The following is a 27807-nucleotide window of genomic DNA, read 5'->3' as shown; positions in this document are numbered from 1 at the left end:
ACCTCCTGCCACAAACAAAAAAAATAAAGTAATAAAAGTTCACTGATTATTTGCACCACGGGCACTATTCTGCATGTGTTATATGCTTCATAAGAAAAAAGCTAGAGAAGTCAGAAGAAGCCAGATCAAAAAGCAAAAGGTGACTGAAGCCAAACAAAAGGGTCCCTTGGTGAAAGGAGAGATAGAAATCTTCAGCTGTGGAGCAGATTTGATTTTTTTTTTTCCAGTTAACTCTGGTGGAGGGCGGGAGCAGCCTGGTATCAGGGCGGCTAGTTAGGAGGCAAGGAAGACGTCCAGGTAAGGGGAGATGAGAGCTTAAGGAAAGCAGTGGGGGTGGAGGAGAGGGTCAGCTTTGGAGAGGTTTTAAGCACTGAGGACATGGAGTCCAACTGGACATGGGGTGAAGGGGCAGGAGCAGTCCTGCCGCAGCTCATGAGGACAGGAAGTTCTTACGCACTGCTGTGTCCCTGGCATTTACACCAATTCCTGGCACACTGTGCTCAAAAAACAACTATCTAACGAATAAATGAAGTATGACTCCCAGTTTCCAGGTTGGAAAACAGATTCAAAAGCAAAAATATGGGAGGAAGAATCTGAAAAAGAATGGATTTATATATGTGTGTGTAACTGAATCACTTTGCTGTACACTTGAAACATTGTAAATCAACTATACATCAATAAAAAAGAGGGCAGTGGTTTATTTGAATCCTGTTGGTTTATGTGCCTGTAAGTGGAGATGTGGGTCTGGAGTTCAAGGAAGAGTTTGAAACCACTGGAAAAACGATGAAATTTTCCAAGAGAAAAGCATCAGAGCAAGAAAGGATAACGTCAAAGATGGACTTTTGCCCATTATTTAGTCTGCTTAGGGCGCGGCAACAAAATACCATAGACTGGCGTAAACAACAGAAATTTATTTTCTCACAGTTCTGAAGGCTAGAAGTCCAAAGTCAGGGTGCCGGCATGGCGGGGTTCTGGTGAGTCTTCCTGAGTCGCTGTCGGCTGCCTTCTCCCTGTGTCCTCTCATGGCAGAGAGAGAGAGAGATGGAGAGAGAGAGAGAGAGAGAGAGAGAGGGAGACAGAGAGGGAGACAGAGAGAGGGAGAGCTCTAGTGTCTCTTCTTATAAGCCCACCAACCCCATCATGGGGGCTTAGCCTCACGACCCCACCTAAACCTAATTATCTCCCAAAGGCTCCATCTCCAAATAGCATCACACTGGAAGTTAAGGCTTCAAACTATGAAGGGGCAGGGAGGGGGTGGGAGGGGCAGTCCAGTCCACAGCAGGGATTGTTAATGCCCTTTGAGAGAGCTACTTCAGAAGAGTGGGAGGAGCAGAAGCAGACGGCAATGGTAGAAAGTGGGTGAGAATAACCTACATTTTTATCTCTTTGTGCCCGGAGTATAGTCGAGCCTTAATAACTATTCCTCAAGTGAAATTTGGGAGGATTCTCTGAATCTGAATCTGTCTCTTTCCTAACCTAAAATAGTTACAGCTTATCTTGAGTTTCGCCTGCATCTTTCCTCCAAATCCCTCTGGACTGACTTTGCTTCAGTTCTCACAGTCATTCAGGTGAAAGCATGTGATGACCATGACCCAGTGTAGCGGAAGCTGGTTTCACACTGTGAAGACGAAGGCTGGGACGTGCTGTGCTGAAGGTCTGCAAGATCATGACCTCAGCAGGATCCAGAATGCTTTTGGAAGGATATTCCAAGGGTTACAAACTCAAAAAAATAAATAATAACAACTGAGCAGGTAAAAGAAATGAGTAAAGCCAGCTGCATGTAAGGCCATGAGAGTAGTAGTGACTGTTAAACTAGGGAGTGTCCCCAGGTCTACGTGAGGCAAACTCTACTCGGTTCCAGCCAAATATTACCATAATGGAGTGTGGCCCAGAATTGCTGGATATTTGTATTTTTCAAGAGAAGCCATAATCTCAGATTATTACATTAAAATGCCCAAGTTTTAATCTTGGCAATTAATTCAAATTAGTTGTGGGGGTTCAGCAGAGCATGCCTGCAGGGCATGAGACATTCAAATCACATGAGGCTCACAAGTCCCCTGTGGTGGCCCTGCCTTAGATCTTGTCAGAAGTAAATTAAATATAAATGAAGAAAAGTTCTATTACTGCATTTTAAGTTAGAAAGTTAAAAACCTCGTTAACCCATAGGGCAGGATTTGGGTTGAGAATAAAAATAAAGCCTCCTTGTGGGGAGGGTGTAGCTCAGTGGTAGAGCACATGCTTAGCAAGCACGAAATCCTGTATTCAATCCCCAATACCTCCATTAAAATAAATAGATAAATAAAACTATTTACCCCACATCCCCTCCCCCCCCAAAAAAAAAACAACGAAATAAAATAAAGTCTCATTAGATTCCTGTAGAGTGGCAGAGGGCACTCCAATGTCAGGCACATCCCTAAGTGCTCAAGAAGGACAAGCAGGCTGTTGACAGCACAACCCTGTGTCCACATCAGAGCAGACCCTGGTGAGGAATGGACCACAGGGCGGTGATGTCACTCAGATCCAGGCTCTCACCAGAAACAGGTTGGGGTGGCGGTGGGCGGACAGTCAGGAAAAACAGGATGGGATTTTGTTCCTTTGACTTCTTGAGGCTTCAGTTTCCTCATTTATACAACAAATGGGCTAAGCCTGAAGTGCGCTTCTCCCATCCCTTCTGCTCAGCCTTTTGCCCTGGGCGGTGGGCTGCCTTCACTGCTGCTCCCCTGCTCTGACATGGCGTTGTTTTCTGACTGGCAGGAGCAAGCAACAGCTCCTAGACTCGCTGAAAAGCTGTCACCACAGGCCTCAGCAGTCAGCGCACTGAATGTGCATCTTCTGGGGAAAAAGAAGCAGCATCAGAAATTCATCTTCATAACCAATAAGTGAAGACTGGCAAAGGAGAAAGACAAGACCAAAGGGAAGAATCTGCGGGGGTGGGGGGGGGTTTGTTTGTTTTTCCACTTAGCATCCCTTCCCTTCTTAGAATGAGAGACAACTGAGGGGAAAAAAAGCCTTGCTCCAGGAGAGTAAATGGCATGCATTTATTCACTCAATCACTCATTCAACAAATATTTATTGAGTTTTCCAGGCCCCATCTCCTGTGTGAGGCCGAGGGCACCGCGGTGAAGGATGGACGCGCTCCTGCCCTCAAGAAGCCCACGTTCTCCCAGGACAGGACAGACCTCAAATAAGTAAGCATAATAAACCAAATTTAGATGAAAAAGGTTATGTATATATATTTTAAATTTATTATTGTTGTTATTACTTAACGAGCTGTGGGAGAAAGGCACCATGTGCTGTGGTGAAGAATAACTGCAGGAAGTGTGCGGGGCGCCCCCCGACAAGTGAGATTTCAGCTGGAAGGTGGGGGAGGAGCAGGCGGCAGGAACCGCTCGGGGGGGGGGGGTGTCTAGAAACAGGACACAGCAAGTCCAAAGAGTTGAGTCAGGAAGAGCTTGGCAAGTCCTAGAAGCCATCAGAAGACCAGCTGGCCAGGACCTGCTAACAAGAGGGTGAGTAAACTGAGTCTGAGGTTACTGGAGACGAGCCTGGATTCCGATGGCCACCGTGAGGAGTTCGGATTCTGTTCCAAGGGCAGCGGAGAGCTGTGTGTAAGGGGATATAAGGAGGAGTTGACAGTATCTGATTTTTTCACATTTGTCTGGCTGCTGCATGGGGATGAGATTGCAGGAAGGCAGGAGAAACCTGATGACAAGCAGACACGATGGCTATGGAGAGTGATGAATGGACTTGGGTTACGTCTTAGAAGCAGAAAGGAGAGAACATGCTAATGGGTGAATGTTGGCAGTGCAGGAAAGGGAAGAATCAAGGATGACCCCAGATATTTGACCTGAGACACACATTTGTCTCATTTACCATTTACCATGGTGGGGAAAGCTGGAGGAAAAGTGAGTTCAAAGAAGGAAAAACGGTTATATTAGTAAGTGACTAGGCTTGGGAAACACCCTCCTGGAAGGTCCCCATGAACACAGTGTCCCATGTCACAGTGCTGGTCATGCCACTGCCCTGCCTGAAACACATCGACCACTTCTCAGTGCCACTGAGACACAAGGCAAAGTAGCATGGGAGCTAAGGTACTCCATGGTTTGGGTCCAACTTTAGTCCCCAGCTTCATCTCCTTCCTCTGCCTACGCACATTCTACCATCCTTTCATCATTATTATTGTTACTTTTGTCATTCCACATAATTTGCTGCTGCTTAAACATGCCTTTCTCTTCTCATACCTTATGGCCTTTGAGCATATTGTTTTCCTTCTGTAGAACAGACTTCCTTCTTCATTCACTTGCTGAGCTCAACTCAGCTCACAAGTGATACCTCTTCCGAGAAGCCTTCCTTGATTGCTCCAAGCTGACTTGGGCATTTTCTAACTGGGCAACACAGTATTAATTTAGAACACAAAACAGGAAGCCCGAGGCCCTGGGTTCAAATCCTGACTATATCACCCAGCAGCTGGAAGTTCCTCAAGGTCAAGGACTACACCTGGATCCACCCTGTACCCCTAAAGCGCCTGGGGCAATGCTTGGCACAGAGTGCAGAGCTGCCTGGTGATCTCGTGAGGAGGTGTAATAGACTATTCAAGGCTTTGAATCCTCAAACTAAGTCCCCAGATCTTCCTTCTAAGTTGAGAGAATACTCTCCAGGAAGATCTATCAGACGTAGCTAAAGACCCAAAATGAACTATTGCACTCGTCTTCCTCCATTATTTTCTCCTCTCCTCTTTTTTCTCATCCCACAGCTCTCCAAGCTGTAGAGCCAGCCCTTCCTTCCCTTCCCAAGCCCCTAATGCCCCACTCCTTTTAGGGAGTTTAGGTGCTCACTTGGGGTCTGAAGGATCTCCAGATACACCTCAAGGATTCTTTACATTTCCCAGAACCTATCAACCCAAAATTAATTACTGAAAGCCTGCTCTGTGCCCACTACCAAGCTAATCGTCTTGGTGGATCACAGTTTTGTGCTATGGGGTGTGAAATAGATACAAATGCTGGAATCTTTTAAGAAAATAATATAAAAGGACAAATGCAAGTTGAGGAACAGAGTCTGAAAGGACAGGGTAAAGTGAAGGACCTTGAAGCTTTAACTTTATTAGCTTCACATAAATCTGCTTCTAGATCAAGTGTTCTTAACCTATTTTGTGCCATTCAATAGTCTGGTAAAGCTATAGATCTCGTCTAGATTTTAAATGCATAAAATACAGAACATTACAAAAGAAACTATTTATATTGAACTACAACTAGGAAATATATTCTAAAAACAAATTTGTGATATAGTGATCTATTTTTCTCTATTAAGGCATTAAATACCAAGATCTCGGACAGGTCAAAGAACTCAGGCTTTCCCCTTTTTTTGTTTAATTGAAGTATAGTTGATTTACAGTGCTGTGTTAATTTCTGGTGTACAGCATAGTGATTCAGTTATATATACATTCTTTTTCATATTATTTCTCACTATAGGCCATTACATGGTATTGAATATAGTTCCCTGTGCTATATATACGGTAGGTCCTTGTTGTTTATCTACTTTGTATATAGTAATATACAGACTCCTAATTTATCCCCCCCCCCAACTTTTCTCCTTTGGTAACCATACATTTGTTTTCTATGTGAGTCTGTTTCTGTTTTGTAAGTTCATTTGTGCCATTTTTTTAGATTCTGCATATAAGCGGTATCATATGATACTTGTCTTTCTCTGTCTGACTTTCTTCACTTAGTTTGATAATCTCTAGGTCCATTCATATTGCTGCAAATGGCAGTATTTCATTCTTTTTTATGGCTGAGTAGTATTACTTTGTGTGTGTGTGTGTGTGTGTGTGTGTGTGTGTGTGTTTATATCACATCTTCTTTATCCAGTCATTTGTGGATGGACGTTTAGGTTGCTTCTATGTCTTGGCTGTTACAAATAGAGTTGATGTCAACACTGGGGTGCATGCATCTTTTCAGTTTAGAGTTTCCTCCAGATATATGCCTAGGAGTGGGATTGCTGGATCATATAGTAAGTTTATTTTTACTTTCTTAAGGAATCTCCATAGTGTCTTCCACAGTGGCTGCATGCTTTCCCTTCTTTAGAAGAATTTCCCTATTATGAGTTCAGCATCCACCTTGTCTCAGTAACTAGCACCCTCTTGGGCACGTCACCCATAGGCGAGCTGAACACCCTGCAATGTTCACAGCTGGGCCAGCTCGTGGGTCCTTCTGCTCTCTCTCCAGTTCCCAGGAGTAGTGGCGCCCACTTGACAGTTTGAGCCATAATCACATGCACCCCACGTTTATATTCTCCAGATTTCTTTCTTACTCAACTATCCGAAAGATCTCATGTTAGTCTGGACATTTGCACTGCGTGCTAGGAGGCAGAGGGAGAAAGAAAAATGGCAAGATTCACGGTCTGCAAATCTGGGTTCAACTAGTCAAGTGATCTTAGCAACCATGGCAAATCAAATCTCCAAAACGGACAGAAGAAAGGTTCCTGCCCTGCAGGGGTGTTCTGTGCATGGGAAGCTATGTTAAAAGCACTTTGGTAACTAAAATTTTCCATGAAAAAGTTACATAATTTGACCTCCTGAGAAAGGAAGGGAGAATATTGACTTTAGTGATGCTTCTAGTCATCCATTCTCTCAATATTGTGAGAAGTGCTTTAAAATTCATTGCCTGGTTTATTAAAATTGATTGTCTGACATAGTATGTGCTCTGCCCCAAAGCACACAATGGAGCAAAGCAGGACTGGGTTCAAACTCAGGTCCCTGGGTTCTGACTCCATGAGCTTTTCCCTCCTGCTGGGCGGCTGGGTTCTAGGTCAGCTGGGTGCCGGTCTCCCTGCGCAGGGGGCCGGGCCACACATTTCTGGTTGGGTCATCCAAATTCTGGTTGTCCCCCTTTCCTTCATGGCTTCGGTGCTCCCCAAGACCACAAATTCATCTGTTAAGACAGAAGAGGCCGCTCCCTTTTCCCGAAGGCCGTGGCAGCTGGGCTGTGGGCCAGCTGTTACAGCAGAGGGAAACCGGCACTTACTTCTTCGTAACAAGTCTTCACGCCTCTTTAAAGGATCCTCCCCAAGCAATTCATGCATACATGCAAACTGTCCTGAGTACCTACTCTGTGTCAGGCACTCTCCCAGGCCCTTTGAGGGGACAAAGCTAACCCTGACCTTGAGAGCTCCCAGATGGGCAGTGGTGGACTCAGGATTTGGATCCAGGCATGTTATGAATTTTATATCAGAAGGGTTCTCAGAGTTCACCAGGTCCAGTCTTCCCTTTTCACAGATGAAAATGCTGCCTCTGTATTTACTAGGTGCCAAGCAGTATTCTAAGGACTTTAAACATGTGAAAAGGGTACAAGAGAAAAAAAAATGAAGCAAAGAACTTTTAAGTAACTTGCTGAAGAGCACATAGCCAGGCATAAATGGCCAAGCTGGGATTTGAACCAGGATAATGCAGCTTCAGCAGCCACACTCGCAGCCTGCCTCACCAAAGGAGGAGCAGGGTGCTGGCCCACTGGGAGCTGCAGCCACAGGCCCCTCTGCCAGGTTGCCGGGCCTTCCCCCACACCTGTTAGGATGCTCCCCCCATCATCTGGCGGGCCAGACCTGGCCCAGTCTTGAGCCAGAGAGCAGAGATGCTATCAGTGACAGCCCCTGAGAACAAACAAGAGAGGTGGTTTGTTCTTTGCTATTTTTTCCCAGCCCTTAGTCAGCCTAGAGTGGTTGGTTTCCCAGCATCTCTCAAGTACACAGAAATACCCACAAGACACAGTGGAGACCAAGCAAATAACACCACCCCCGACCCTTCCATTTGAGCCCCCTCCACTCTCTTCTTTCAAATCCCGCAGCCTCCTTTGCCCTTGACCTGACTTAGAAAGAACAAATCATCAGTCTGCCATTAAGGCTGACATTTGAGTGGAGGGACGTCAGCAGATGGGTTGAGACAGATCTGTTGATTGGATCCAGGCAGCTCATGAGATGGGGAGTCAAAAGCCCACTCCAGGTGGCTCCCAGGCAAAGCGCTCCAGCTGGCCATGGGCAGAGCAGGCCTGTGGAATCCAGACAGCGGCCTTCAGGCTGCCAGCCCTGAGTCTTGGCTGCAGAGTCACTCTCTTCTCCCCAGTAGTACATTTTTGCAGCTCCTTCCTGCTGTCGGAAAAGACCAGACTCTGGGTTTCCTCTGTTCTGATGTTTCCAGGTCCTGGTTATGTCGGTATCAGCCTCTCTCATATATGTGCAATACAAGGAACCTGGCCTGGAAAGCCCCCTGACTCTGCTGCTGCTTTTAGGGTCTCCCAGTTGCTTTCAGGCCATCATTTCTCCCATATTTATTGAGCATCTACTATGTGCCAGGCATTGTGCTAAATGCCAGAGATCAAGTAGTGAAGAAGGCAAATATGGTCCCTGCCACTAAGGAAATTACAGTCCAGTGGGGACACAGGCAATCATGACAAAGACTAACAAGAACAGGGCTAGGGAACTTAGCCTTACCTGGGTGGCCAGGGAAGGCTTCCTGGAAGAAGAGCTATCTAATCTGAGATGTGAAGAATCAGTGAGGCTTAACTAAGAAGTAAGAGGAAGGAGAACTGAGAAAGTATTTGAGGTAGAGAGGAGCATATGCAGAGGCCTTCATGAGAAGAAACCTCTGGCTTTCAAGAAACGTTGTGAAGAGGTGAGAGGCAGGATTGTCATGGAATCTGGTGAAAGGCTGGAGAGATTACAAAGAGCTGCAGACCAAGCTGGAGGTTGGATTTATGAAGACAATAGAGGCCTTTATTGGGTTTTATGTAAGCAAGAGTGTGTCTGGCTAACCCTTTGTCATTCCTGAGGCCATGATTCAAGTTCATTAAGTGACCTTGGCCGTTCAGCTTCTATGTCACTTCCACAGAAAAGCTTTCTTTGAGCTCCTTAGCTTGCACGAGGAGGAGGGACAGAGCTCTGGCTTGAGTGAAGGTTGGACATTTTGACTGACCTAGGCTGTGACCATGAAGCTATGGGACCTGGCTGGGCTGAACCCTGATGGGGGACTCAGCCGGCCTCAGTCAGCCCAAGCTCTTGGAAAACTAAAGCTTCCAACTTATCATCAAGAGAGAAGCCCTTCGCTCAAACCAGTTCCACAAGTTCAGGGACTGCCTGTCTCCCCTGCGACAGTGAACACCAGAGGGAACCAAAGCCGGACCTTTGAGGAAGAGGTTTGAGGAGACTGTGGGCGTTTCTCATAAAAGAGTAAACAGGGACTTTCATTTTCTCCTGGGCTTAGGGGCAGGTACGAAGAGCAACAACAAAATATTGAGCCTTTTCACCAGAAATGGCATTACTCTCACAACAAACCACACTGCTGGAGTCTCATTACTCAACACGAGTGGTTTAAAAACCCCGCAGGGCTTAGCAGTAACGGTGAGAGAAGTGAAAGCAGGGAAGACCTGTGAGCTCATGCGGTGGGGGTGCCTGTGGAAGGGCAGGACCCGGCACTCATTCTGGAAGCCAAAATAAAGAAGAGGCGCCAACAAGGAGTTGGTTGGAAGAAAGCTGGTCACCTCAGAAAGAAGGAAACTAAAAAGCCCACAAATGTGAGTTGTGGTTCTGTGAGTGGAGCCAGGGTGAGTGGAATTTCCTCTCACTGTTCAGGAAGGAGATTTCATGAGGCAGGTCTCCAAGACAGAAAGCAATGATTCATCACCACAGTGCTCTGTTTCTGCCTGTGATCCATCCTCAGAGGGCCCTCATGTAGAGATGAGGCCCCAGTGCTCAAAAGTTCCCATTAGTCTCTACCCTCCAAAGGCCCCTGTGAAAAGACTGACAAAAACTTGACAAATGTAAATATTAATTGTGTGTTGGATGATGAGCTCTTCTCAAGCAAGAAATAGCAGTCATTTTATAAATGTGTATAAAATAAACATTGCCCCTTGGAAGCATGTCTTGCCACCTGTAACACCACAACTCAAGTGCTCAGCTTTGAGGTCCACCCAGGCTCTGGGTTCTTAGAGGAGAGTATTTCTTGATGCAGATCTGACTGGCATGGACTAGCATGGACCGGCTTTGACTAAATCTGGCTTCTAAAAATAAGTTCAGAAACCAAGTGAGTGACACAGCAATTAGCACCAAGATGGCAGAAAAGTCAACTCCCAAGAGACCTGGAGGCCCAAGATAGTGGGAGGGTGGACCTCCAGTGAACCTTGAGCTTCATAATACACACATTGTACCCACATGGTGAATGACACACCCACAAGCTCCATGACAGTTCCAAAGCTAACCATGAAAAATCAAAGAGAGGGTCGTAGCCCAATTCTTGGGAATCCCTGCCCCTTCCCCAAAGTAGTTGGAATAATTCTTAGCATATAAAAACTAGCAACACCTCACCTCTCAGTCTCAAGCTCTCTCTCTCTCTTTCCATCTGAACCAGCCCACACTCTGTCTACGGAGTGTGTATCTACTTCTACTTTAACCCCCTCACCCACCCACGCCGGGTAGCCTCATGGCCTTTCTCTTGCCTTGGCCTGCACTCTGTCTATGGAGTGTACATCTCTCTAAATGTATCTGCTTTTACTCGTTCTTGAATTCTTTCCTGCACGAAGCCAAGGACCCTCTCTTGGTAGGATGCAACCCAAGGGCTTGTCTGAGACCTGGAACATGGCCATCCTCTCTCGCCCCATTTTCCTGTATCAAAGAGACTCTTTAGTGATCAATGAAAATGATAAATGGGCTGCAAAAATGATCATTACATGGGAAGGCAACATAAATTGAGATCATTTTTTGGTCTGAAGAGGTAGGTTGAAGATGAAAAGCTTGGGGGAGCTGGTGGGGCTTTGGGGAGCAGAGCACTTGATAACAGTAATCAGATATATTAAACGTTATGTGCAAGATGTGAGTAGGGTCTTTTCAAATCCACAAAGGAAAAATAAGAAAATGTATTTAAATAACCACTCAGTCTTCTAACCCATTTTTCATACCCTACATCCCCCTGCTTCAAAAGCTATTTAAAGAACCTGGAAGTTTGTGTTTCAAGACCAGGTACACTCTTAACTCTTTCTACGGCTGTCTCTCTGTAGCTATCACTTTCCAAAATGGCTGCCAAATAACCTTTGACCACTGTTTAGCAGCATATGAGATCATTAGAAAAATATGTTTCCATGTGAGTGACACATTGTCTCAACTATCACTTCTGCCCTTGAAAGTCCCCTGGCTACCCATGGCCAAGGTCATTGGTGCCTTATAAAATTGTGATAAACAGGCTGCAAAAATTTCAAGAACTCTCTGGGCTTCTGTCACATTATATTTGGATTTAAGCCCTCTTACTCTAGTCTGGTTTCCTAAGATGCCATTCTGTTGCCCCAAACCTGGAGTCTCCACAGAGCCTCTGGATGGATGACTCAGTTGTCCTGAAACTTTCATTTTGTTTTTTGGTTCAGCCCAATTTCACTTGCTGTCTCATCTTCGGTTTCGTAGTTTACAGTCTATGGGCAAATCCCACGCAATATTATCGGTCAAATCCAACCCAAACGTCATCAGTCAGCTCCAACACCACAGTTCAGCTCCCGGAGGAAGGCTCCTAATTTTCTAGAGGGAGGAGCCTTCAAGTACTCTTGGCTGGAATGCTAACATAAGCACAGGAAGACCCTGTCAACATCTCACAAATGGCGTTCTTTGAAACAAGTCATGTTACTGAATTGCACTAACACCAGGATTCCATGATCAGAAAATGGGGGGAATGCTGGGTTTAAGTTTATCACTCTATCTCAGTGCCTAGAACAGTACTTGACACGTAATAAATCTACAATAAGGATTGTTAATTGAATATGTGAATCAAATACATATCTGCAGGACTTCTCAGAACCTTTAAAGTACTGGTGTGCATTATAAACCTCTCAGAGGGTGACAGTTTGCTCAGAACTTGCCCAAGGGATCCCTTTCTTATTTTTCACCAAATACCAATTAACAACTTAAAGTGGGGAGGATATAGCTCAGTGGTAGGGTGCATGCTTATCACACAGAGGTCCTGGGTTCAATCCCCAGGAACTTTGTTAGTTAATAAATAAATAAACTTAAAAAAAATCCCATGGAACACCACTATAAACTCAGTCTAGGAAATGGTAACCTAATTCCTTTTTGCCCTCCAGTGTGATTTAGCCACTGTTTTAGCCAATCATATCTTTGAAGCCAAAGCTACTTAAAAATAAATAACTGTTTTTTATAACACATATTTTCCTCCAAACCATGAAGAGGAGTTTCCTAGCTGTGCAATCAGTTTTTTAAATAGTCTCCCAAAAGAGCACCACAGGAAAGAATTATTGGCCCTTTAGAGGAGCCATATGTATCAAAGATCCTGAGTGACTGGTTGAATCCCAAGAAATGAAGGCTATTTGGAGATTTGCTACTGTTATTTTCTGACCAAAAATACCTGATTCAAATGAATGTAGGTACCCACAGTTTTAATATCAATATGGTTTTCATGCAGTAGTTTTAAATTAAAGATCTTTTTTCCTAGAAGTTTGAGTGCCACAGAGAACATAGACATGCCTCAGTTTCTCATGCTTTACAAGACATCTGCCTCTGCCTGTGGATGCTGAGAAAATTCCTGAGCCACTCATACACTCAACAACAGAAAAACCAAACACTCTGATTAAAAAACAGGCAGAGAATCTGAATAGTCATTTTTCCAGAGAAGACATACAGATGGACAACAGGCACATGAAAAGATGCTCAACATCACTGGTTATTAGGGAAATGCAAACCAATACCACAGCAAGACATCACTTCACACCTGTTAGAATGGCAATTATTAAAAAGACAAGAAAAAGCAAGTGTTGGAGATGATGTGGAGAAAAGAGAACCCTTATTTACTATTGATAGGACTGTAAATTGGTACAGCCACTACAGAAAACAGTATGGACACCCCTTTAAAAATTAAAATATGGCCCAAATATTCCAATTCTGGGTATTTATCCAAAGGAAAAAAAAAACTTTAATTTAAAAAGATATATATACTCATAATGTTCATTGCAGCATTATTTACAACAGCCAAGATATAGCAACAAACTGTGTCCATCAATGCATGAATGAATAAAGAAGATGTGGTATACATATGCAGTGGAATAATACTCAGCCATAAAAAAGAGTGAGGTACTGCCATTTGCAACAACATGGATGGACCTTGAAGGTATTATGATAAGTGAAATAAGTCAGACAGAGAAAGACAAATACTGTATGATTCCATTCATATGTGGAATCTTTAAAACAAAACAAAACAAAACAAATGAATAAACAAGACAAAAACAAACTCATAGATACAGAGATCAGATTAGTGGTTACCAGAGGGACAAGGGTTGAGGGGTAAGTGAAATGAGTGAAGGGGGTAAACTATTTGGTGATGGATAGTAAATAGACTTGTGGTCCAGTGTGGTGATAGTGTGGTGATCACTTTTTAGTGTATAGAGATGTCAAAGTATAATGCTGTACACCTGAAAAGCTATATATGTATTTTAAATGCCTGAACCAATAGATGTAAAGAATCTACAGCTTTCATGCATCTGTGTTTTATATGTATTCACAATTAATTATAACAATATTTTACCTACCAAGAAATGACTTATCAGGAGCAGTCAAAAAAATATGAAGTAGGAATGATCTCAGAGTGGTCAAAAGAAATATCTATCTCATGGTTTTGCCCTGAAGTTTATGCACCTTCTTTTTTGTAGTGATTATCATATCTTTACTCAGAGCCATTTTTTTTTTTTTTTTTTTGGTAATCACCTGGACAACTTCTCAATTTTTTTATTTAAATTTTTATACAGTTTTTAAAGGGTACCTTCCATTTACAGTTATTGCAAAATATTGGCTACATTCCCTGTGTTGTACAAGACATCCTTGAGCCAATCTTACACCCAGTAGTTTGTACCTCCTGCTCCTCCATCCCTATATTGCACCCTCCTCCACTGGTAACCACTAGTTTATTCTCTGAATCTGTGAGTCTGCTTCTTTTTTGTTATATTCAATAGTTTGTTGCATATATTTTTTAATTCTACATATAAGTGATATCCTACAGTACTTATCTTTCTCTGACTTATTTCATTAAGCATAATTTCCTCCAAGTCTATCCACGTTGCTGCAAATGGCAAAATTTCATTCTTTTTTATGAGAGCCACCATATTTTATCTCACATATAATTCTAACAGGTTTAAGAACTAGCTTAAAATGTCTGGGAGGGATAAATTAGGGGTTGGGAAATAAAGGCACACATTACCATATATAAAATAGATAAACAACAAGGACCTACAATATAGCACAGGGAACTATACTCAATATCTTGAAATAACACATAATGAAAAAGAATCTGAAAAGAAAAAATATATACGTATGTATGTGTATAACTGAATCACTTTGCTGTGCACCTGAAAACTAACATTGTGAATCAATTACATTTCAATAAAATAATAATAATAACAACAACAAGAACAATAATAATAATAAAGAACTGGTTTAAAAGTTTAAAAACAAGTTTAAAATTCTAAGAATTTTTTCCCAAAAAAATAAACCTGGGCTCTTCAGCATGATGGACAAATGACCTTACTGCAATGATCTGTTTAACCTGTTGTCCTGGCAGGCCTTTCGTTTGGATAGCTGTGGGCTCTATCTCTTTACACCTGTAAATCCAGCCCATGTCTCAACTCTGGAAGCAATCCTCACCGGGCAGGACAGGAAGGATAAGGAGCTCTGGTCCACTTTCTCAGCAGCTCAGCCTTACACTGGTTTCAGAGTCCTGCTCGGACAGAAGTAGTTCAAGTTGCCCATAAGTGGGCTCTGCATATTCTGGAGATATATCCCTGTCTTGTTCCAACCTTGGCCCTTTGAAGTCAGTTTTAAACCAATCTACTTTAGGACACTCTAAATTGAAGGCTGGTTTTTTTTTTTTTTTTTCCTTTAAGAATGATGACTCCATTTTTCAAAAACAAAAATTAGGACTTAAAATCTGATGACAAATAATTTTCTGGCTTGAGTATCACATTTAGTGGCACATTTAATAAATTATCTTTATTGAAGCAAAATCCGAATAAAGAAATAAATTCAGGTATTTATTTATATTTATATATATCATCTACATAATTATTAAACATTAGAAATTGGAATTTTCCTTTGAAATCTGGGTTATATGGCCCTTGTTTTCAGATAACTGTAAGTAGACATATTTGCTTCTTTTTTTAATTAAAAAAATTTCGGGGGGTAATTAGGTTTATTTATTTGTTTGTTTGCTTATTTAATGAAGATATTGAGGATTGAACCAGGACCTTGAGCATGCTAGGCACACACTCTACTACTGAGCTATACCCTCCCCCACCCCATATTTGCTTCTTGAATTAACTTTATTTCTCTCTGCTATGGGGATATTTTTCCATATAAAAACAGGCTCAAGCATTTTAGTTTCTCTGGCAGTAGGAAAAAATGAAGACTGTTTTCTTTATATATATATATATATATATATATATATATATATATATATATATATATATATATATATATATAAAGGAACCCCTTTCTATGTGTGTAGGCATAGATGTCTCCCTCTGGGGAGAGGAACACAGGCTTCCTGGCCAAGTCAAACAGGCTGGTTCAGTGCAGAGGACTTTTATAGTCTGGAGATCTGGGCCGCTTTGTCTTCTCCGTAAAAGTAAAGCACAGAACACACGGGCTACTGCCGGGTTCAAACGAGGTGATAGGCATGCCTGTGCCCTGAGAGGGGCTGTAAAATCCGAGGCATGCCGCTACCACAGGGGTGGGGATTCCCGCTAAGCGCATGGTAACTGTGGTCAGGAGGCTGAGGGGAAGAGTCTTAGGAAGCCCCTGAAGACCTTGCCCATCTAGTCAAAGCCGCAGAGAGGTCCCCACCCCGACCCCGGCAGGAGGTGAGAGAGACTCAACCTGTCTTTTTCTGCTTCTTGTGGTCCTGGAAACTGACTCTCTCCTGACCACCCTCTGTGGAGAGAAAGTAAAATAAAATAGATGGCAATTTAAAAAAGCAATGTATAATCTTTCTTCTGAGCCTGGCCGCCTTAATGCTGATCCTTTCCTGGGACAACTACTTCATACCTGAACATCTGGCTGGTCTTTCAGCTCTGAAGCAGTCCACCTTGGGAAGGAAAGGGAAGGGTAAAGTTTTATACCGCTGCATATATTGCTCCTAAAAAAAGTATTGATACATAAGGTATATATTGTATATGATATAGATATAGACGTATAAAATCTGAATTTGGGATTGGTGCCAAGCCAGTCCTTTCACTGGAATCATGGACACTTGTCCTTCTACAGTGCCTTTGATTTCTCTCTGTTGATGGGCCAACTGAAGCATCTTCTGCAGCAATAGAGCATCTTAGGCCAAGACTAGCTTTCTTGGTGTTTCCCTGTGGACAAAACTTACCGCGAGTGATGAACTCTCTCTAGATGGTATGTCTGTACCTCATGTCTGTTCCCTGTATGTCCCCGGGGACATGTTCTTCAATCCCACCTTCACTCATTCGGCAAGTATGTATTGATCTTCAATGAGTCAGATTTGCCTAAAAATGCCTTTTTAAAAGTAATTTTTTAAAGCAATAACCCTTTGCTGGCTCCTCTCCTACAGAACCAACCTACATATCACTTCCTTGGGACCACCTGACTTGTGAAGAATTGCTCATTGCATTTCTTACACTCTGTTTCACCTACTCACTGCTTGCCTCTCTCAGAACTATGAGTACCTTCAGGGCAGGACCCAGTCTTGATCATTTTTTGTTCCAAGCTCCAAATGCTGGCACATAGTATATGGTCAATAAATGTCTGTTCATTTGAATCCTATGTGACAGATCTGGGGTAAGACATGGGGATAAAAAGATGATTAAGACAATGACCTTACCTCAAGGAGCTCACAGCCATCCCCTCCGAGTTAACATGACATAAGCCTGGAAAGTATTCATCCCCTTTCTTCTTCTCTTTGTTCTTTCTAGCCCTGAGTGAAGCATTAAGCAAAATAAGCATCCGCTTAATTGCCCAAGGGAAAGGGGCATCTTGGAGTTTTCCCCTGGCTCCTGCCCTTAACTCTTACCCTGCCATTCTCGACCCAAATGGAATTTTTTGTTATTGTCATTATCTGCTTATATTCGGCTTTAATTAACATCACTGGAAATAATTTTCTTTGACACAGTAAGTGACTAAATTTTAAGTCTGATTTGAAGGTGTCGTCAGATATCTCATTTGTTTCCATCTCGTGATGTGAGGGTTTCACTTCCAGCCAGCGTAAACACAAGGGCTGAGTCTGACTAGTGCTTAACTCATTAGCTAATCTGTGTAAGAGATCCTTTACTTGAAAGGATGGAAGAGCCAAGGAGGTACCATTGTTGGTCTGTGTTTAGGGCAGCAATTGGCCTTCATCTAGCCCTGGTCCTGCCATTACTTGTTAGCAACTCTGGTGAAAGGCTTGTTGAGGGAACACGAAACACCTGGATAAAAAGAGGCAGCTTGGTCATCAGGTACGACCTGGCCCCAGTCTAACTGCTCAGTCTTTTTTCTCACATGTGCCCACCCTGTGCTCCATTTCACTTCCACTGGAACACTCAGTTTCTCCCTGAAGCACTCCCCTCCACGGTATGGACATCCCCCCTGTCCTGTTCGCTCTTCTGGAGTTTACCCCTAGGAGGATTCAGCTTCGGTTCAGCCTCCTCCACAGAACCTGTTTGGAAAATGTCTAGAATTCATAACACATGGTGACTAGTAATAGGTTTGGAGCACCATTACCCAATGGCCCATGAGTTCTTGTGGGTATTTTTGAATGTTAACATATAAACGGATTTTAACTCTCAGTTAGATGGCAAGTACCTAGAGGTCTGAGTCTGTGGGGGTTTTTTTTGTTTGTTTGTTTGTTTGTTTTTTGTTTTTTTGGTACAGGGTAATGTGAACCGTAGGTGCACAATAAATGTTTTGGATTAAATGCTCTCCAGATTTCAGTTGTTCACAGGACCTCATCTCACCCCATCTTCCCCCTTCCTAAATCACAGATCATTATTGTCACTCTTTAATCCAATTTCAGGCAGACTTGAGTCTTCTCTGTGTCTCTCCCTGAAGGGGTGAGGCTCAAGCATGGAGGACGTCCCCGTGAAAATTTGAACAGTTATGGGAAGTTTGAACCTGGCACCCTCACTTACGTGTCCCCCTGAAGAGCCGTGGAGAGTCTCACTTCCTTGTTGTAGTAAAGTTCTCTCCTGTGTTTTAACAAGGAAGGAGGTAACCTGGGGAGGAACTGAGCAGGATCTAAACAAGGATGTCCCAATAGGTCAAGAACTTACCCTCAGAACTGCCTCTTGGAGCCAGGGGCAGGGACTGCTGACCTGAGCAAGGTGGCGGGGCACCGAGTGTGGAGTCGAGCGGGATGGCAACACCAGCGAACCTCACCTGCCACCAGGCATCTGCCAGGAGCCGGGCCTCTGCGAAGAACATTACAGTCACGTATCCTTTAATCCTCACACCGCGCCCGTGAAAGCAGGACATTGACTGCCCCCACTGAACAGGTGAACAAGCTGCAGCGCAGACTGTCTAACGGCACGCCTGACTTCCAGCACCAGCCCAGCCACTGCACCGCACTGAATGGGTTTTTCTAGCAACTCCTCAGGGTCAAGTCCAAGAAACAGAAGTGTGTCAACGAGGAGCCGAATGTTCTTAATGAGCATGAACTGATTCTCAAGTTGATGTTTCTAAAATGGCTCCAAATACAACTCGAAGTGATTTCCAAGTGTTTAGGCTTGTTGGGTCAAGAAAGCTCTGAGGATTATAGAATAAAGTCCTTATATGATGCAGCAAGGCCAACTGCCCACTCTGGTCCATCTTGAAAGCTCCACCAAGCACAGGCAGAAGAATAAACTCACCCCACTGTGCAGGGCAGAATGGTGCCCCAGGGGAGCCTTCCTGACCTGCCAGTGGTCTCACTTTGACCTCTAATTGCCTTCATTGTAGACCTGATGGGCAGGGCCAGAGATAGGACGACATCAAGACAGTTGATTTCAAGTCAGGCAGTTGCTGGGAGGGGATGATTGACAATTCAAGGCTTTTGGTTCAGTTTTCTAGAGCTGAGCTTTTAAAACTCATTAGTTATCTGTTAAATTTTTTTAGTGGGTAGTTACCAGCAGGGTGGGGCGAGGGGGAGAGAAAAGAAAGAAAGAAAGAAAGAAAGAAAGAAAGAAAGAAAGAAAGAAAGAAAGAGAGAGGGAGAGAGAAAGGAAGGGGAAAAGAATAAGAGAGAAAAGAGAGGGCATTCCACACAGTATTTGTTTTGTGAAACAATTTTCAGTTGGAAATCATGTTTTAATATACAGATTTACTGGAACATGATGTAAAATTCATATTCTAAAAACACTTGAGAAACGCGGGCTGTGATCCTTGGAATAAGAAATTTCTTCAAAATAGGGACTATTGAATTTCCACAATGATTAGGCTAAATGGAAATCCTTCTGAGAATGGAAGGAAAGGGGCAAGACACAGCCATCAGTTAGGACAAAGATGGCAGAAAAGTCATCCCCCAAGAGACCTGGAGGCCCAAGATGGCGGGCGAGTGGACCTCCAGTGCACCTTGGGCTTCACAGTACATAGTGTAATGTACTAGCTCCGTGAATGGCACACCCATAGGCACCAGGACAGCTCTGAAGCTAACCATGAAAGGTCAGAGAGTGGTAGCCCATTTCCTAGGAATCCCTGCCCCTTCTCCAAAGTAGTTGGAATAATCCTCTCACTTGTTAGCATATTAAAAACTAGCAACACTGCACCTCTCAGTCTCAAGCTCTCTCTCTCCATCTGAGGCAGCCTGCACTCTGTCGATGGAATGTGTATCTACTTCTATTTTAACCCTCTCGCCTCCACAAACCTCTTACCTCTCTGGTCTTCTGAGATGGCCCACTCTCCATCTATAGAGTGTGCATCTCTCTAAATAAATCTACTTTTACTCAATTATGGCCCACTCTTGAATTCTTTCCTGCACGAAGCCAAGGACCCTCACTTGTCAGGGCACATCCCAGGACTCAGCCGAGACCTGGGACATGGCCATTCTCTCATGCCTCCCATTTTTTCCTGAATCCCTTCCAAAGCTTTCCTTCCTACCAACCTAGCTTAGCTCACTGGAGAAGTCTGAGAACCTTTCAGGTTTGTTTCCTGTGTCCCCAAGATTCCTTCTTCCTCGGAGACAGAGAAGACACAGGTGTGACCATTTCCTGAACCCTTTTCCTAACCACCTAAGAAGGCTTCAACCTGTCTTGAGTTTCCCATCATGTCTTGGGTTGCGCACTGAGCTACAGATGCAGACACTACGGAGCCCAGGTGGAGTGAGTGACCCCCTTTTGCTCCCCCCGCAGCCTGAGCACATGGAGTGGCCACAGTCCCTTCACTCGTCTCTCCCCTAAGTGGGAACACCTTGTGCTTGGAACTACTTACTGTCACTGCGTCCCCACAGCTCAGTGCCCTGTTTGCAGATCTAAATGTTTGGTGAATTGAAAACAAGTGAATCTGCCGTCAGTGAAGATCAGCTGGGTGAAGTACATTTAGCTTTGTTAAGGCTCTTCATTTACCAAAAGGTTAATGAAACTTGCTGGGGTAGTCAATGTCTGGCTTTGAACCCAATTAAAATTCATCTTCCTCTGATTAACGGGGTTAAAGGAAGGTGCCCAAATGACAGGAAATGATCTAGGAGATGCGTGTTCCCATCTCACAAATGGTGGCCTCAGCAAGTGTTGTCAGGAGGCGGGTTCTCTGCCAGAGAAGGGCAAATACATAATGCCTGGGAGAGGAAGGAGGATTCTGCGTCTGGGTTAGAGATCGGAGAACCGAGGAGGGAAGGGCAAAGGTGGGCTCGGCCTCTCAGAGAGCGCTCTCGTGGGGTCAGGAACTCACTCTAAGGCTGGAGAAGGTGCTGGGGTGCCACACTGGAAACCAGTGAAGGCTAGTAAGGAGAGACACTTCTGGGTGCCACCCACACATGATGCCTCTCATTGGCCCCCCAACTTTGCCCCAGGGAAGTTGAGTGCCAATCCTTGAGAGAAAGAGCTATTTAAAATCAGACCTTCGAGCACTCTTTCTGTGCTAATTCAAAAGGGGAAGTGACCTGGCCCCACCTCAGTCCACACAGGGTGAAGTCCCAACAGTATGGAGGAGACCATGGCTGCATACAGACCCCCAGCATGAAGTGTGGAGCCCACTCCCACAGCAGCAATACTCCGGAAGGCCTCACGCACAGAGAGCTGCGGCATCACTCAGAGAGCTGGGAAAAGAGAATCCTGGGTGTTTTGTTGGGTAGATATTCCAAGCTGAAGTTAGCTTCCATTCCATTACCGTTATTAGACAATTCTTCTTTTGACTTCTCTCAGCTGATGAGGCTTGGCAGAAAAATAGGGCTCCCCAGTATTGTGGAAAATCCTTCAGCATCAATCAGCCTTTTTCCAGAGAATTCAGATATCTGCCAGACCAACCCTGGGGAGGTCATTCATGTCCAGGAAATGTGCTTGTGAGTCAGGCTCTGCGAGCCTAATTTCAGTATTAAAGAAGGTTCCTCTCCTATGAGGAACTATAGATCTGGACTCTGTCTCTCTCAGCCTATTCTAAATTTAGGATACGGGGTTCCATGGTGCAAAGCACACTTCTCTATGAAGCCACAGAAATCCCTTCTGAAATTACAGCCGGGCAATACTCTTTTGTTTCTATTCCGTTATCACATCAGTTCACTTGACCATGTACACCAAAACATCTAGGAAAATTTCAAGCTTTGTACAACTGTTGAAGAGACTTATACAGAGCAATGCTGTCATTGACTCATGGTTTCCAATAAGAGGGGGGAAAAGAACAGACTCCTTATTTCTTAAGAAAAATCTATCCATTGAAAGGTCATCTACTTGTTTTGTTAAAGATCTTGGATGCTCACAAGATCTACAAGCTCTTGGGGAGATGAAGACAGTGTGTCTTCATGTGAAAAGAGAGAGAAAACATTAGGGGGGGTCTCATGTTTTTAAGATTTTAATTTCTATGTTGCATGTTAGAATGGGAAAGTACCAAAAATGGCTGTAGCAATAATAGTGTTGTTTATTCGGTATTCACCATGTGCCTTGCTTGCCATGTGCTCTATGTGCAGCATCATACTTAATCCTCAAAACGACCCTATGAGCAGAGCTGACGTTCAGCCGATGTGCAACAGCAGGTTTTCAAGTTACTGGTTGGTAAAATACTCACTGCCCTGAAACCACTTAGTGACAGCCCCCACCCTCCCCGTGCACACGGCGTTCTACCCACCCTTTCTTCTCCCCTGGGCACTTCCAGGACCATTCTGTAGACTGAAGTGTTGATGCCGGTGACTGCTGTGATTGGTCAGTGTCCAGGCTCTATAGGTGATTAAATATTTCCAGCGTCTCCTCTGCCTTATAAGACAGATATGGTTATCCTCATTTGCAGATGAAGAACAGGAAGCTTTAGACAGCATGGCAGGGTCTTTTCCAAAATTAGCTACAATGATATTTCCAAGCACGTGTACTCTTCAAGAATCTTGTCACTTCCCCACCAAGAGTCGGCATCTCTCTCTTCGCTCCCCTAAAACCTGGGCGGGCCTGTGCCGTTGTCTCCATGAATAGAACGTGGGAGAAGCAATGCTGTGTGACTTCTAAGGCGAGGTCAGCAAAGGCAACCCAATTTCCACTTGGCCCTCTTGGGACACTCACTGTTGGAAGCCCAGGCCCCAGGAAGAGGCTGGTGTAGGCGCTCTGGTTGGCAGTCGCAGTTGAGGTCCCACTGGCAGCAGCACCAATGGCTAGATGCGTGTGTGACTGAGCCTTCAGACGATTTCACCCCCAGCTCTAGAGTTGCCCCCTCAGCCTGTGAGTTTCCCGCTAAGGCCCCAGACCTCAGGAAACAGACAAATCTACCCTGCTGTGCCCCGTCACCTTTCTGATCTAAAATTTATAAGTATGCAAAATCGGAGGAATTTGTCCCATGGCACCACATGACCATAACAGAGAGGTTAAACAATCTGCCCGAAGTCATACAGCCAGTAAGTGGTGAAGGCAGGATTTCAACCTCAAATCACCTGATTTTGAGAGCTAGTGTTCTTTTGCTTTGTTTTGTTTGGGTAGGAGGAGGTAATCAGGTTTATTTATTTACTTATTTATTACTATTTTATGAAATTTTTGTTGAAGTGTAGTTGATTAACAATGTTAGTTTCAGTGTACAGCAAAGTGATTCAGTCATACGTATGTGTACAAATGTATTTTTTCTTTTCAGATTCTTTTCCATTATAGGTTATTACAAGAAATTGTATATAGTTCCCTATGCTACACAGTAGGTCCTTGTTGTTTATCTACTTTATATTTAGCAATGTGTATCTGTTAATCCTCAATCCCTAATTTATCCATCCCTGCCCTTTCCCCTTTCAAAACCATAGTTTGTTTTCTATGTCTGTGAGTCTGTTTTTAGTTTGTAAATAAAATTTGTATCAATTTTTTTTAGATTCCACACATAAGTGATATCATATGACATTTGTCTTTTTCTGCCTGGCTTGCTTACTTTCTTATTTCTTACTTTATTATTATTATTATTATATTACTTTGAATGGAGGTACTGGGGATTGAACCCAGGACCTTATGCATGCTAAGCATGCACTCTACACTGAGTTCTACCCTCTCCCAAAAAAGCTAATGTTCTTAACCACCAGATGACACTGCTCCTGTGGCCACACCACCAAGAGGCAACATGGTAGGGTGAAGATGCCAGCTGGACAAACTTGCAGCTGATGGATGGAGCTGAAGGATGGTCCAGGGCTGCCATCTCCCTTCATGGTGGTAACCCAGGCTCTGCTGTGTGTGGTTCTCATTTCCAACATCATCTCCCGGTCCCAGATTCCTGCTCCAATTCTAGCCATCACATCTGCATTCCAGTCACCGGGAAGAAAGAAAGAAGAGAGGAGCAGGCATCTCTCCTTTCAAGAAAACTTCCTAGAAGATGCAGACTCGAATTTCTTTTTAACCTAACACCACGCGTCCAGAACTTGGGCATACGGTGCACCTAGTTGCAAGTGATGTTGGGTGACCTTGTGTTCAGCTAAAAACTGGAGGCATATTGCTATAGATGCTGGAGTATCAAAGGAAAGATCTGATTTTGGGACAACTGGCAATCTCTGCAGACAGGGGAGTGCATAGGAAATTAGTGATTTCCAATCTGCAGCCACATTAACCCCTGTCTTCCTTTACTTTCCCCAATAGTTTGGTTAAAAAAAATTATTTCTCATCTATTATTAAATATTTTCTAGAGGACTTAAACTGATTTTGCTGTAAGAATTTTGAATACCTTGAGACAACAGGAATCCCCTGGCTGTATTTGTCCTGAAGATAATCTAGGCTCAATCTATTATGGCCCATCTTGCTCCAAAAGAGTGGAAATGCTGGGTAGTACAAGAACCTAAAATATAGTGTCAATTTCATGCATCACATCAGAGAAAGCCACACACCATTGGCTGGTGGTACTGGCCTGGTTAAGAAATAAAGGTTACAATGAACTTTGCAGCAAAAAAAAAAAAAAAAAAAAAAAAACCAAAAAAAAAAAAAAAAAAAAACAACCCAGTGAACTTTGCAGAGGCCTATTTCCAGTTTTCAAGGTGAGTTTCCTTCCCTTTTAAGTGTTTATTTAGAGAATATTTCACATGATGCCTGCTCAGATGGCTACTCCACTGAAAGTGATCTCACTGGTTACTGCCTAAAATCTGAACGGCTACTCTTTTACATTTCCAACATGGAAAAACTTTTAGGTAGGTGAAGGTGGAAATCATGGAGTCCCTTGGAACAAACACACTATTTGATCTTCTCATTACACGCCTCTAAGGTCTACATTTTTCAGTGCTTAATGACTCCATCACAAAGAATTATTTAAAGAAGGGACCTGACATGCAACCACCAATGGAAGTGAGTTTAAAGGAAAGAAAATCATAGTATCCCCAACTTACAAATCTGTCTTTATAGCATTTTGAGGAAACTTCACCACCATGTAACTAAACAAAGCAGAAAATCAAGTATGACTCAGCAGTAGGGAGAAAGGGCGGTCAGTAAAATGTCCTGCTGGCACAAAAAATGCAACATTTGTTTTCTGAATCAGAGTCTCTCTGATCTTAATTAGAGAGGTCTTCAACTTGTTTCTATAAGAAATGGGACTACAGTAAAATGTTTCCCCCAGGCCTCAGAGGAACTTAGGAGAGGGTATATAACAAGAATGCCTAACCCTCTGAATCCCTCCCTGAAACCTAGAAGCCCGATCCTGCAATAAAACCGTGTAGGAGCTCTTGGCTTGCACTTTCTGATGAGAAAGAGGCAAGGGCTTCATTCTGCCCACAGGGAAGAGGATACGTTTTGCTATGGATGCTTCCCTCAAACACACGTAAAGCAGTCCAAACATGCAAACAGTGTTAAGTCTGTGTAGCGTGTTGTGATACAAAAATAGATTTCACACACATCGCCCTTACCCCTCTATAGGCTTTTTACAGGGAAAACCTATTGTCCATTTAATTCTGATAATGAAAACAAAGGTTCAGAACACTTGTGATTTTCTAGGAGTGGAAAAACCAGCATTCAAGCCAGGTCTTTGATGCCAAATAGATTATTCTTTGCACTGCACTGCATTTCTCTCTCTCACTCCTTTCCCAGGAGTCCAGATGTGTAAATAAGTACAATGTAAGTACAACGGTTTTAAAATATGTCCACAAATTCTTCAAAATTCTGCCTTAAAAAAGTAAAGCCTACTAACTCCTCGTCCTTCCAGCGTGAACTAGACTTAGTGACGATCGTGTGACAAACAGGCCATGGCAGTGCAGTGGCCAGGTCATAAAAGACATGGTGGCCTCCTCCCGGCTCTCTCTTGGATCGCTCACTCTGGGGGAAGCCAGCTGCCATGCTGTAAGGGCACTCAAGCGGCCCTATGGAGAGAGCTGAGGCCCCCTTCCCACAGCCAGCAAAGAACTGGGGCTCCTGCCAACAGCCCTGTGAGTGAGTTATCTTGGAAAAAGATCCAATCCCAGACAAGTGTTCAGATGACTGCAGCCTCGTCTAACAACTTGACTACAATCTCATGAGAAATTCTGAGCCAGAACCAACCAGTGAAGCTGCTCTGAAATTCCTGACACATAGAAATTGTGAGATGACAAATATTTATCTTTTCAAACCGCTAAGTTTTGGGGATAATTTGCTACACAGAAATAGATAACTAACTTCATTCTGTTCCTTGACTCCCAAAAGTGTATTCTTTTCATTCTACCACACGTTTTTCTATCTTTTTCCACTTTTCCAGGAGTCCAGACTGCAAGTGCAGACAACCCAGGAAATCCCTCATTCAGTTCCTTGGCTTCCAAAGCCCTACCTTCTGGGCACATTCACCCAGATTCTTGTTATCCTTTAAGCCATTCTACTCATCTGAGTCAGGACATTCATGTTTAATAATGTTGGTAGTTAATAATTATAATAATAATCATCCCTTGCAGATACTACGTTTGTATCTTAATAGGGAATTTCAACATCTTAACTTAAAGGGCAGTCCCAATATAAGGTAGAGCGGGAGGGGGATTTCTGGCCCTTGAAGATCCCTGAAACTGCCTTTATAGTGTTCCCTGGTCTTTCTCTCTAAGTGGGTACCTTACAGACTATGCTCACTATGTGATTACCCAAGATATCCAGAGACCCAAACCCTGAATTTGAAAAGGGTCCAACAAAGGAAGTAATTGAAAGATGAAAAGTAGAAGGTTGAATCTGAAAAGGCGACACACCGTATCATTCCAACTGTATGATATTCTGGAAAAGGCAATACTATGGAAACAATAAAAAAAAATCAGTAGTTGCCAAAAGTCGAGGGCAGTGAAGGCACTCTGTACAATACTGTGCTGACAGACACTTGTCACTGCGTATTTGTCCTAACTCATAGACTGTACAACACCAAGAGTGAACCCAAATGTGGACTTTAGGTCCTCATAACGTGTCAGCGTATGTTCCGTGATTGTAACAAATATCCCGCTCAGTGCGTGATGTTGATAGTGGAGGAAACAAGAGCATGTGTGGGGACAGGGGTATATGGGAAATCTCTGTACTTTCTACTCAGTTTTGCTGTGAACCTAAAAATGCTTTTTTAAAAGTCTATGAAGACTTAAAAAATAAAGTCTAAAAAAACAAGGAGATTAATCTAGATCCATAGGTAGGCAGCAATGGAGGAGGTCAGTTTATTTTTTTTCTTTTAGCCTCTCATCCCTAGTTGGCATTAAAAATAGAAAGGCCCTGGCGCTTCACATATATTTGAATCCCTAATGCACTTCACTCGGAGGAGGTCGCAGTTTTAAGGAGGGCCTCCATCCCACACCAGGATACTTGATGCCCATGCAGTGAGGGGCCATTATGGCCAGTCATCAACCGCAGAGTCTGTTTCTGGGCTGTGTGTCTTCTGCCCAGTCTTGGACTGGGCACTAGGAGTACAGTAGACGCCTTCCCAGATCTACAGTCCACTGAAGGAAACAACGTAACAAACAAAAAGGAGAATAAGCAAGAGCAACCGATAGCACCCAGGATGATGTCGGGCGCTGAAACGCAAGGCAGTGAGGTGAGGTGCGGCCTGGCGAGTGAGACGCGTGCGAGAAGTGGCTGAAGTGGGGGATGAGCGGTGTAAGGCACGGGAGATTAGATAAAGCGTGCAGAATTGGGTGGGAGGAGTGGCTGTTGGGTGGGGATTCAATGAAGGTATCCTAGGGAAGGTGGATTCTGGGAAGACATTTAGGAGGCGTCCTGAACATGGATTCAAAGAAGTGACTCGGCTGCC

The 27807-nt window shown here is 43.7% G+C and overlaps 1 long non-coding RNA gene across 4 annotated transcripts in view; it reads right to left on the bottom strand.

Annotated features, from left to right (window-relative positions):
* Positions 1 to 15476: 15476 nt before the first annotated feature.
* LOC123616001 (uncharacterized) overlaps positions 15477 to 27807 on the bottom strand; it is a 47541-nt gene continuing 35210 nt past the window's right edge. The window contains exons 3-6 of one of the 4 annotated variants that reach the window (XR_006723867.2): positions 18294 to 18431; positions 16868 to 16960; positions 16069 to 16108; positions 15477 to 15954 (exon numbers count right to left, since the gene is read on the bottom strand). This is a non-coding gene — a long non-coding RNA (uncharacterized LOC123616001). Of the gene's footprint in view, positions 18432 to 27807 lie in introns of all 4 variants that reach the window. The other 3 variants (XR_012508833.1, XR_012508832.1, XR_012508831.1) reach the window with 3 other exon arrangements.

This window comes from Camelus bactrianus, chromosome 1 (genome assembly GCF_048773025.1).
Source record: "Camelus bactrianus isolate YW-2024 breed Bactrian camel chromosome 1, ASM4877302v1, whole genome shotgun sequence".
Classification (NCBI taxonomy): Eukaryota; Metazoa; Chordata; class Mammalia; order Artiodactyla; family Camelidae; genus Camelus; species Camelus bactrianus.
Note: the sequence above shows the minus strand (reverse complement) of the source record. Positions and strands in the feature narration are given on the sequence as shown.